Below are 13,578 nucleotides of genomic sequence, written 5' to 3'. Positions count from 1 at the left end.
CCATTTGTTATTTGAAATTGTTTGTGGTCTTCAGCCGAGTAATAATTTCAGTTCTTTTATAATAAGGCCTTCAGTCGTGTTACAGTTTTTTTTAAACGAAGTGTTTATCTTAATATGTGCTAATCGAAATTGTTCTTCTGGCTTCTAAATCAGGCCTTCAGCCGTTTGTTGTTTGAGGTTACTGTTGGTGGCCTCCAGCCCTAAAATTGTGGAATTTTTTGTGATAGGGCCTTCAGCCGTCATACAGTTAATTGTGGTTTTTTTTTAAGACATAGTATTAAAATTTTAATTTCTTTAAATAAAGTTTACGAATTTGTTGTGCAACCGAGCTTAACTGATTACGGCCCTTTCCACGATCGTAACCTTATCCTGCCGCATCCTGAGAAAGCAGCTCTCATTCTTACCTAGGGTAATTCTTTCCTTTAAAAATTAACTAAGCCACCGATGGATGGTTCAGGGAAGGCACGACGCTGAAAGTGGTCGGTGCTTGATGTGCCACACCTCACCAGTGAAGCGCTTGACTCAAACCTGACAGCTCTCTCTTCACTTCTGCTCTGTTCGATATCCCAGCAACTGGCGCCTTTCCGACAGCTCCACCCAACCAGCGGTTCCGTTAGCCAATTGGAAGCTGGCGCATCTCCCGTCATTCTCAAGTCTGTACTACAATGTTACGAGGAGGGAAGCTGATATTCACCATATGCCGGAGATGCTGAGTCGCAGATAGGCACAACAAAAAGACTCTCACAATTAAGGCTTTCGGCCGTTAAGGCCTTCGCCAACAACAACAACAACAACAACAACACACACACACACACACACACACACACACACACACACACACACACACACACACACACACACACACACACGATTGCAGTCTCAGGCAACTGAGTGTGTGAGTTGCAATTCCGTGTCTATTGTTAAGGCCTTAATGGCCGAAAGCTTTAATCGTGAGAGTCTTTTTTGTTGTGCTTATCTGCGACACAGCATCTCCGTTTTATTGCATGTTAACCGGGGGTCTGGAAACGATGGTGAGGCTCCGTCCCCACCACAGCCGCAGTGGTTCACAACCCGACGACGAATACCGCAGTCCACTTCGCCCTTCCACCGCCCCACACCAAACCACTCTTTCAGGGTTACTGTGCGGTTTGTCCCCCGGTAGACACCCAAACACCCTCCCCCCTCCCCCTGCAGGGAATGTCTCACACCAGATGAGTGGTTCAAATGGCTCTGAGCGCTATGGGACTCAACTTCTGAGGTCATCAGTCCCCTAGAACTTAGAACTACTTAAACCTAACTAACCTAAGGACATCACACACATCCATGCCTGAGGCAGGATTCGAACCTGCGACCGTAGCGGTCTCACAGTTCCAGGCTGTAGCGCCTAGAACCGCACGGCCACTCCGGCCGGCACACCAGACTAGTATTTGGTGGTGTACGTGTACATGGATAACTTGTTTGTGCAGCAATCGATGACATGGTGTAGCTGAGGCAGATTAAGGGGAGCCAGCCTGCATTCGCCAAAGCTGATGGAAAGCCGCCTAAAAACCATCCACAGACTGGCCAGCTCACGAGTCCGCCAGGCAGATTCGTGCCGGGGACCAGGCACTCCTTTCCAGTCTGGAAAGCTAAGCGTTAGACCGCATGGCTAACCAGGCGGGCTGCTCCACTATATGATAAGGAGCAACTTTCCTTCACATAACACTGTTACATTCCATCCTGGGTTATCAGGTCTATATGATTAATTTATAAATCGGTTCGCCGTTGTACAAGGCAACAGATCTCCCAAGATGACATGCTGTAACAAGGCTTCTTGTAACTGTGGACTATTTGCAATGAAAGTAACATAGAGATTGATCCGTTTCAGTACAGGCGTGTGGTTTTTCCATTTGTATGAAGGCGGCTGCTAGCAAAAGTCCGGTGACGGGACACACTACGTCACCAGGCGGTGCGTCTGACTCCACAGGGTTTCGGAGCCTTGACTTACAATACATTCGACACCGCAGCCCCCTTCGTCCCCTTTGAGAACGGCTTTCACACGGACAAGCAGCAGTAGCAACTTTGTCTCCCAACTGCATTTCTCTTACGTGAAAGGGCTCGTAACATTGCAACACAACACGGCAGAACTCCGATCTCTTCACATTCATCTGCGCCTAGTCCCGTTTCGACTATCAGATTTCTAGTACTCGTACATACGAATGCCGTTGTCTTAGCACTCATTGGTGATCTGCACAAACTTGGGGAAGTTTCACAAAGTTCACGAGTGGCAGTGATTGCCTTGGAATCACATTACGATTTCTGAATGTAGACTTGATAATGCTGTACAACATCATTGTAGCTCTATGCACCCAGGTGTTGACTGAAAATTACATGATTGATAATACTGAGCAACAAGTGTTCCGACTTACAGAGAAATCTGCGATTTCACTGCAGGGCGCTGAGTAACTTGAACGTTACTTCGCTTTACAAATAGCGAGCACAGACTGAGTGCTGGTTTTTTTCCTTTATTGTATTTCCATTCCCCCGGGCTGGCAGCAGCTTATTACGCTGCTCTGCAGTCTACAGACTTGTAAGGAGAAGTTAAGAAACAATAAAAGCAGGCGACAAACTGGGGACTTATTTTGTAAAACGGCTTAAAATTGGGAAAGTTAAAACATAAAGCAAAGGATTGGCAAAACGAATAAAAATACACAGGATGCAGATAGGTAACATAGTAGACAGACAATTAAAAACCATGGTGACAGTCTGGTTTCTGTTCGCAAGAAATCTAAAATCACACCCAGCAACAGTATGATGTCCGTTTGCAACACGTCGGTAAAGGCACACAACACTGAACACTCAATGTAAACATTGCTCTCAAATGTCGGCACAAAGAGGACACACCATAGCCTAGGGCAGATTGGAGGGGGGGGGGGGGGGGGACCTGGACAGATGAGGGGGAAAACAAGGAGGGAGGAGAGGAAAAACGAAAGGGGGGACCAAAGGAGGAGAGGACTCATAAAGGGGGGAGAGGGGGGCAGGGCAGACGCGAGAGGGAATGGGAAAAGGCAGAGGAGGGAAATGCAAAAGGACTCGGGGGAGAGAAGGGGGCAGAGAGAGGGGAGGTGGGGAAAAAAGAGGATGGAAGGGGGGAGAGGGAGCCGAGGAAAAGGACGGAGGGAAGGAGGGGGGTGAGGATCAGAGTTGATAGGGGGGATAAATGGAGGGAGAGAGGGCATCATCTGTATGAATGCGTGATGTCTGTTCTTACAGAGATGTCTAAAAGAATGAAGACGCATAATCGACCCGTCTCGATGGACAATCAATCCACAACCTCCAGGGCGGATGCACAGTTACATTTTAGTTGGCACAGAGGACATGTACAGGGACAGCAGGTAGCTGGCGCTATATGCAATGGAAAAACGAGAGACGCAGTGGCGCAGTGGTTAGCACACTGGACTCGCTTTCGGGGGGACGACAGTTCCAACCCACGTCTGACCATCCTCATTTAGATTTTCCGTGCTTTTCATAAATCACTTCAGGCAAATGTCGGGATATTTCTTTTGAAAATGCACCGCTGACTTCCTTCTCCCTCTTTCCCCAATCCTATGTAATTATTATGTGTAAACAAACAAAAACGCGACTATTGGTCTGAAGCAGTAGCACACGTACACTGATGTTGCTTAGGCAGGCAAAGTCTTTCATCCTCGGGAACTAGTTCACTGGTGATCGCTCTTTTTTGGGAACGGTTCATTTTTATTCGTTCACCGTTCATTGTGCTTGGTATTGGGTCTTATGGAAAATTGAAAATGAATAGCTTAGGTGACTGAAGATGGAAGGCGCCAAGAGGAGGCTCTTGCCTCTCCCCTAGAGTAATGAGTAATGAGTAATTCTCGTGATTCCGCAAACCATCTCGTTTAGCCAACTGTAGCTTTATGTCCCTGATCGCAGTCAAATAATATAAGGTATCGCACGAAAAACCGGCCCCGAGTACAGACTGCTAGCCAATTACGCACGGTTTGTTGACCGCTACAAGCAGAACAGATAAACATGTAATAATTAGGCAGTGAAGAAATAACAAATAAGCTAATGCAAACAACTTCGAAATAATAGATGACGATTGGTAAGCGACAATGAGCAGTTTAGTACTCAGGGCCGATTTTTCGTGCACCACCATGTACCACTGAAATGATATTGTAGGAGTTATCTCTCGTACCGCGCGCCACGGAATTTGAATTTCCGCCAGACGTGTTGGACGTCGAAGACCCCTATAGGTCTCTGCACCATCGCGCCGTAAGCTACGGCAGCGAGCGCCTCCTGGCCAGCTTTCAGTGTGAGGGCGCCACAGTGGAACACGTGGTTCCAGCGGCCAATAGCGGCGCCCCCGATAGACTACTTAAGCACCTGCCTCTCGCTAAGCCAGATCGGTGTTCAGCAAGCTCTTGGAATCCATCCTTTCCCGGCGCATCCATCACCACCTCCGCCAAAACCACCTCCTCCCCGACACCCAATGTGGCTTTCGACCTTCCCTCTCTGCCGATGACCAACTCCTCCGCCTCACTCATCTTCTCTCCATCCAGCTTAACTCCTGTCGCTCCGTGATTTTTGTCTCCCTCGACCTTGAAAAGGCCTATGACAGTGTCTGGCACTCTGGTCTCCTGTTTAAACTCCAAACCTACGCCTTTCCTGTCAACTACCCATCTGATGGCCTCGTTCCTCTCCCGCCGCTCCTCCTATGTTACCATCCATAATGCCAACTCCCACACCTTCTACCCCTCTGCATGTGTGCCCCAGTGCTCTGTCCTCTCCCCTCTCCTCTACCTCCTGTACATGGCAGATATGTCCCCCCCTCCAGTACACCTCTTGCAATATGACGATGACACCGCATTCCTCGCCCTCGCTCCTACCATCCAACGGTCCCAACTTCTTCTTCAGAATCGCCTTGACCTTTTTGCCGCATGGTGTAACCAGTGGCTCCTGAAAATCAATCCTTCCAAGACCCAGGCAATTGTCTTAGGTCGTACCACTCGCTCCTTCCAGCTCCTGGATTTCTCTCGTACTGTCTGCACCTGTCTTGTCTGCCTCACCCCCACCCTCACCTACCTTGGCCTCACCATTGACCGTCACCTCACCTGGATCCCTCATCTCTGCTCCATCCAATCCAAGGCCCACCACCGCCTCTGACTCCTCAAACTCCTCTCTGGCCGGACATGGGGGTTGCACCCCTCTACCATCCTCCACACCTGCAAATCCTTAATCCGTCACTGCTGTGCCAGTCCTTCCTGTATATCTGCCCCCCCCCCCATTCTATAAGTGCCTCCAGATCCTTGAGCAATATGCACTCTGCCTCGCCTTCTGTATAAGCCTCCCATACCCCCCACGCGGATCCGCATACTCAACATCTCCCACCAGCTTGATCCCCCTCACCCCCTGGTTGCTCCTCTCCTCTCCCATCCCCTTCCCCTGCCACAACTTCACTGTTGTGTCCCCGCTACCCTCCATCTCTACACCATCTCCTTTCCCAAGGTGGCTTCCATCAACTCCCCCTCCTGGATGATGCCCTCTCTTCCACCATTTATCCCTGCTATCAACTCTGATCCTCAGCCCCCCTCCTTTCCTCCATTCATTCCCTGGGCTCCCTGTTCCCCCCCCCCCTTCCTAACATATCCCTACCTCCCTTCCGCCCCCCTCCGAGCCCCTTTGTATTTCCTGTCCTCTGCCTTCCCCACTCTCTGTCACGTCTGCCCAGCACCCCCACCCCTCTTATGGGTCCTCAACCTCCATTGGCTCCTTTCCCCCTCCCCTCCTTCGCTTTTCCTCACCTTCCCACCTTTTTTATCTTCCCCTCATCTGTCCTGTTCCCCCCCCCCCCCCCACGTGCTCTCGGCTGTGGTATGTCATATTTTAGCGCAGTGGCAGTATTCCAGTGAATGTTCAGTGTTGTTTCATCTTTTCCCGTGTTGCGAATAGAAACCATGCTGTAGCTGGGTGTGAATTTTATGTCCTTTGCGAACAGAAACCAGACTGTCTCCGTTCTTTTTGTAATTGTCCGTCTATTACTTTACCTGCCTTTAGCATCATCATCCCATTGTTCTATGTTTTAAGTTCCACGATTTTTTCGCCATGTTACCCTTTGAGTCTTCGATTTTATCGCCTGTTTCTATTATATATTAATCTTCACCTTTTTAAAACAAATTCTGTAGGCTGAAGAGCGGCATACTAAGCTTGTGACAGCCCGAAATTCAATAAAGAAAAAAAAAGGTCAGCCAGCCAGTTTAATCCCGCGTATGTCTGTGGATACATCGCCTCGCGTTAGACAGCTTACTTACTTTCCTGTTCCGTGTACGAGTGGACGTGTTTGTTAGGTTTGCTTGTGACTCCGTTGTTCGATCTTGTTGTTCGTTCTGTCCTTCGTTGGTCGTGTCCGTCCTCTCCCGTTGTGGTGTTGTTCGCGGGTCTCTCCGCGGGTCCCGCCGCGCTTTCCGTCATTACAATATTATCACATTCTCTTTACAAAATGTGGCACCATACACTCGATTACGAAGCGCGGGCTTCATTCGGTTGTAAGTCAGTCTTCCATAACAATGAACAGGCTCTTTTACCTCTTATTTAACGTAATTATAGAACTATAAATTATATTTTAATTACCAGTCGTGGACGCTGAATAGAATACGGAAAGAACCAGAACTTCCGAGCTCAAAAAAGGTTTGAAACAGATCTAGATTGGGCGTGCGAAGCGAACGAAACGAACAACAACTCGAGACTGAACTAAGTAGCAGCAGTCGGCAGTGGAACTGCGACGAGTGGCCACGTGAAGAAGGACGAGTCCGTCCGAGCGAGACCGAGACCGAGACCGAGACAGACGGGAACGGGACCCATGCTGGAACGAGACAGGCCGACGCGCCGTTCGGGAACGAGGCCAACCGTTTCCTGTTCCCGAGATCTATAAGTAGAAATCCGCGTCCGAGACCGAGACAGACGGGAACGGGACCGAGGCTGGAACGAGACAGGCCGACGCGCCGTTCGGGAACGAGGCCAACCGTTTCCTGTTCCCGAGATCTATAAGTAGAAATCCGCGTCCGAGACCGAGACAGACGGGAACGGGACCGATGCTGGAACGAGACAGGCCGACGCGCCGTTCGGGAACGAGGCCAACCGTTTCCTGTTCCCGAGATCTATAAGTAGCAATCCGCGTCCGAGACCGAGACAGACGGGAACGGGACCGAGGCTGGAACGATACAGGCCGACGCGCCGTTCGGGAACGAGGCCAATCGTTTCCTGTTCCCGAGATCTATAAGTAGAAATCCGCGTCCGAGACCGAGACAGATGGGAACGGGACCGACGCTGGAACGAGACAAGCCGACGCGCCGTTCGGGAACGAGGCCAACCGTTTCCTGTTCCCGAGATCTATAAGTAGAAATCCGCGTCCGAGACTGAGACAGACGGGAACGGGACCGATGCTGGAAGGAGACAGGCCGACGCGCCGTTCGGGAACGAGGCCAACCGTTTCCTGTTCCCGAGATATATAAGTAGCAATCCGCGTCCGAGACCGAGACAGACGGGAACGGGACCGAGGCTGGAACGAGACAGGCCGACGCGCCGTTCGGGAACGAGGCCAACCGTTTCCTGTTCCCGAGATCTATAAGTAGAAATCCGTGTCCGAGACCGAGACAGACCGGAACGGGACCGATGCTGGAACGAGACAGGCCGACGCGCCGTTCGGGAACGAGACCAATCGTTTCCTGTTCCCGAGATCTATAATTAGAAATCCGCGTCCGAGACCGAGACAGACGGGAACGGGACCGATGCTGGAACGAGACAGGCCGACGCGCCGTTCGGGAACGAGGCCCACCGTTTCCTGTTCCCGAGAACTATAAGTAGAAATCCGCGTCCGAGACCGAGACAGATGGGAACGGGACCGATGCTGGAACGAGACAGGCCGACGCGCCGTTCGGGAACGAGGCCAACCGTTTCCTGTTCCCGAGATCTATAAGTAGCAATCCGCGTCCGAGACCGAGACAGACGGGAACGGGACCTACGCTGGAACGAGACAGGCCGACGCGCCGTTCGGGAACGAGGCCAATCGTTTCCTGTTCCCGAGATCTATAAGCAGAAATCCGCGTCCGAGACCGAGACAGATGGGAACGGGACCGACGCTGGAACGAGACAGGCCGACGCGCCGTTCGGGAACGAGGCCAACCGTTTCCTGTTCCCGAGATCTATAAGTAGAAATCCGCGTCCGAGACCGAGACAGACAGGAACGGGACCTACGCTGGAACGAGACAGGCCGACGCGCCGTTCGGGAACGAGGCCAACCGTTTCTTGTTCCCGAGATCTATAAGTAGAAATCCGCGTCCGAGACCGAGACAGATGGGAACGGGACCGACGCTGGAACGAGACAGGCCGACGCGCCGTTCGGGAACGAGGCCAACCGTTTCCTGTTCCCGAGATCTATAAGTAGAAATCCGTGTCCGAGACCGAGACAGACCGGAACGGGACCGACGCTGGAACGAGACAGGCCGACGCGCCGTTCGGGAACGAGGCCAACCGTTTCCTGTTCCCGAGATCTATAAGTAGAAATCCGCGTCCGAGACCGAGACAGACGGGAACGGGACCGAGGCTGGAACGAGACAGGCCGACGCGCCGTTCGGGAACGAGGCCAACCGTTTCCTGTTCCCGAGATCTATAAGTAGAAATCCGCGTCCGAGACCGAGACAGACGGGAACGGGCCCGACGCTGGAACGAGACAGGCCGACGCGCCGTTCGGGAACGAGGCCAACCGTTTCCTGTTCCCGAGATCTATAAGTAGAAATCCGCGTCCGAGACCGAGACAGACGGGAACGGGCCCGACGCTGGAACGAGACAGGCCGACGCGCCGTTCGGGAACGAGGCCAACCGTTTCCTGTTCCCGAGATCTATAAGTAGCAATCCGCGTCTGAGTCCGAGACAGACGGGAACGGGACCGACGCTGGAACGAGACAGGCCGACGCGCCGTTCGGGAACGAGGCCAACCGTTTCCTGTTCCCGAGATCTATAAGTAGAAATCCGCGTCCGAGACCGAGACAGACAGGAACGGGACCTATGCTGGAACGAGACAGGCCGACGCGCCGTTCGGGAACGAGGCCAACCGTTTCTTGTTCCCGAGATCTATAAGTAGAAATCCGCGTCCGAGACCGAGACAGATGGGAACGGGACCGACGCTGGAACGAGACAGGCCGACGCGCCGTTCGGGAACGAGGCCAACCGTTTCCTGTTCCCGAGATCTATAAGTAGAAATCCGTGTCCGAGACCGAGACAGACCGGAACGGGACCGACGCTGGAACGAGACAGGCCGACGCGCCGTTCGGGAACGAGGCCAACCGTTTCCTGTTCCCGAGATCTATAAGTAGAAATCCGCGTCCGAGACCGAGACAGACAGGAACGGGACCTACGCTGGAACGAGACAGGCCGACGCGCCGTTCGGGAACGAGGCCAACCGTTTCTTGTTCCCGAGATCTATAAGTAGAAATCCGCGTCCGAGACCGAGACAGACGGGAACGGGGCCGACGCTGGAACGAGACCAGCCGTTTACAGTTCCCAAGAACTGTAAGTAGAAAGCCATGACCGAAGTGATCTATGAATGACCGTCCCTTAGAATTTGTTCCCCGCTCGTTCAGTTCATCTTGGTGAACAGTTCCTTTGGACCCATTAGTTCGCGAACGACCCATCTCTAGTATTGCTAGGCGCTTCAGTCTGGAACCGCGCGAGCGCTACGGTCGCAGGTTCGAATCATGTTTTGGGCATGGATGTGTGTGATGTCCTTAGGTGAATTAGGTTTAAGTAGTTCTAAGTTCTAGGGGACTGATGACCTCAGATGTTAAGTCCCATAGTGCTCAGAGCCAGTAGAACCGTTTCCTAGTGTTGCTACGGTCTTGGAAGTAGGTCGTACGTAAGTATTAGGCCAGTTTCACAGTGGGACAGCGGTGACGTTCACCAGCGACGGTCACCGACAGAGATACGTTCGTTGGAACTGGAGCGTTCACACCGGGACACTACACTGCCTCCTCACAGAGCCACTGTGTCCCAGCAGTGACTCACCATCGCCACGTGTGACAGACAGGGTCACTGTGTTCACAGCAGTCACCGCCGGACACGCATCACTTTGGAGTGTTCGCACTGGGACACAGCTCCCAGACACAGAGCTGCAGACTTGCCAACAGACGCAGTCATTTTTGAGACAGTGACGCGTAACATACTTTGTACATACTGTACACACTGTAGCCATGACTTTATATTTGAATAATACGGAAGATTATATAAGTGAAGTAGAAAGTCGTCCTGCTATGTGGGATGTGAAAAGCGATGACTGTAGCAACAAAGTGATGAAAACGAATGCCTGGCAACAGATATAACGAAGTTTGTGCCTGATTTCCATGTGAATAGCATGAATGAGAAAAACAAAATTGGTAAGTTGTATGATCCTTTTTGAAATTTACTACCTTATTTTTTGGACCAGAAAACAGTAGCGAAATGTAGTTGCTACACCTGTACGAGTCCATTTCACAGTTGCCAATACCTGCAGTGGCGGACACTAGTGATCCAGGAACGTTCACCACAGTCACCGGTGACCATCACTGGCGACCGTCACCGGTGTCCCAGTTACATTATTACTATGTTACGTTAAATGAAACTTTAGGATATTCAAATGTATTAACAGCCATCAACATTGAGCCGGGGCGGCACATATCGATGGTGGTTTTCCTGGCGGTAAGCAGTGCCCTCTGGGGCCTACGCGAGGAGTAACGAGGCGAGGTCTGTGTGTGTGTGGGGGGGGGGGGGGGGGTGCTCCGGGACGTGGTGGAAGACGGTTGGGTTGACGCAGCGAGTGTGGGACCGGACCTATCGCACGGAGATATACAAGTTGGGTCTGAACGGAAGGCGCCGAGGCAAGCAGCGGGAAGCGGGCGTCCTGTAATTTGTGTGAAGGAGTAAAGATTTTTGCATTGGATGTCCCAGTGGTTACCGAGAGTTGCGGTGGCTGCTGTCGGAGAAGAGAATAGGTAAGAGCTTGTGTCTATGCTCTTTTCCGTACGATGTTGCCGCCTGCCGTTATAAACGGGTGAAAATCAGGCGCTTATGTTGACTATACTGGAACTTGTGATGTAAAATTACATTTGTGATTGAGTCTCAATTGTTCTGTGACAATTAAGAGGCGAAAACTGTGGTGGTTTCATTAGGTCTGGTTCTTTGCTGTGAAACTAAGGGAGTCAGTTATTTGGGGTAACTGAGGGAGCACCATTATGTTGGACTAAGTGATACGTTCTCCACGTTTTGTCTGTGGCTTCGGGAATCGAAATCGTGGCGGAGTACACGTGTGAGTAGTTTGCTATTGTATTGATGGTTATGTTGTAAAGACCGTTCTCTGGTGTGTTAAATCACGCTCTGATTTGTAGCCAATCTAAGCAGAAGTTACCACTGCTACTTGCTTACGCGCTACTGTCCTTATTATTAGCATTGTTTGTCTTTTGATTGTGGGTGTGCTAACGTTTAAAAAAAATACGGCTACTATTCATAAGGGTTGTCTAGTAAGGAAATGCTTAAGCTTTTATCATATGCTGGTCTGTCTATCACATTGGCTTTCTATGCAGTAACTGAAGGAATGTGTATGGTGGTTCAAGATTGTAGGCTGACTGGTATTTGAACTGGTGTTGAGGTTAAGGGCGAGATCAGCATCCCGCAAACCCGCACGATGCGTGTTGTTAAATGTTGCGCTATTGGGGAGCCGACACTCTGTTCTTGGATTTTGTAAGGATACGTAATGAGGGCATCGCTGTAGTTTTTCACGTGCTAAATTGCGGGGTGTCGGTGCCGTCCTAGGGCTAGACTTGTGATGAATGCTATGTTGAAAGGGAATTAACTGTACCAAACTTAAGAGAGCTTTTAGTTTGTTTTAGGTCTGTGCATGGAATGATGTGGATATTTCGTCGATTGCGGCACTAGCTACCTGTGTGGGGAGATCCTCTGAGGGACTTGTATCGTACCGTTGCAGTGCAGTCCGTCTGAAACGTGCTGCTTAAAACTTGGGACTGCAGCTCTCTGATGTTATATATTACTGTTTAATCTTAAATGTCTCAGATATAATATGGTTGTTGAGGATTATGTAATTAATTTTGATCACTGGTTCCTTAAAGGAAGTATTTCTTTTAAAATATGTGCTCGGTCAGAGCCTTTTTAAATATGATTTTACCTCATCATTCAAATTTTCTAGTATTGCTTTCTTAAAAGGCTCTCAGTTAAATGGTTGCTATTTGCCTGTTTAAATGTTTGAGTGACTTAAAGGAAAAGAATATTATTTTGTAAGTTGTACTGATTGTTCCTTTAGGGTAATACCTGACTAATGTGTTCAGTAAACGAGTGTCTAGTCAATGGTGATGCACTGTTCTATTGCTAGCCTACCCCCTCCACTCCACAGCCTATTGAGCTGCTTTGTGTCGAAATTGTGTTCAAAACACCCGTCTGACCTGACACCTCAAACGTTTTTCTTAAGCAGTCTTTAGCTGTGTAGTTTTTATTTTAAAAACCCGTGTACAGTCACACTGTTAATGCGCAGTATGAAAACAGCTGAGGCTGCTTCCGTTTCCGTAGTGAAACACGCTTGTGGAGCAAGGTTAAAAACTCCCGAGAAAAGGGTTAACTTAACGTTTTTCATAAATTTACAGAGATAATCGAAAACGATGGATTGTATTTAGATATAAACACTGGCTGCATAGCTCAGTCGGTAGCGTACTTTATGGGTAAGTAATTCATATCAATTTCCTCTGGTTCAAATTTCGCATGGCTCATCATTTTTTTCTCGTTCAATTTGAAATACCTACATCTCGTAATTGTAAAAGACATCAATTTTTTGTGAATAATCTACGTCTTCCTGTTTCTAATTACATATTGCACGCGAAATTATTGTTTTCATTTCAAATATAAATTCTTGGCTATCGATATTTTATGAAAGACTCTTAATACACGTTGCATAAATTAAGAAAACATAATAATTTAATTTTTAAGGCAAAAGTGAAAAACGAAATTTTATTTGGACTGCCTCCATCGTTTTATACCACAGATGTAGATAAGCGTCGTAGATATATGAGAAACAATCACTTTCAAGACATCTAGCACACCACACAAACGCTGCATTTACATTTGCCACTGTACCATTACAATATGAACCCAACAGAACAAATCTGGAGCCGAGTTACGGGATTTGGCCCGAGAAGTGACAAGACTCTTAAGCTGCCAGAAGTACTGGAACTAACGCACCCAGCTTTTTCACATGTCGATGCCGAACGCTGGTGGGTCATAGAACGGCTCGTCATAAGACGAGAAAATGCGGCGCGTGGTTGGCTTCGTGGATTCTGTTGTCGGTAGACGCATCTTCAGTTATTACCTTTTTATGTACGTTAGACATTTGTCATTAAATGACTCTTAATTTTGTCATCCGCCTACGTTATCCCATGCCACTCAGACGCCAACATGCGAGACACGAAATCACGAAACAAGCATCGGTATTGTATAATGACATTGAATTGATTGTGAGCACCGTTCGACATAGCACAGGATGGTTCTAAA

This window comes from Schistocerca gregaria, chromosome 9 (assembly GCF_023897955.1).
Source record: "Schistocerca gregaria isolate iqSchGreg1 chromosome 9, iqSchGreg1.2, whole genome shotgun sequence".
Classification (NCBI taxonomy): domain Eukaryota; kingdom Metazoa; phylum Arthropoda; class Insecta; order Orthoptera; family Acrididae; genus Schistocerca; species Schistocerca gregaria.
Note: the sequence above shows the minus strand (reverse complement) of the source record.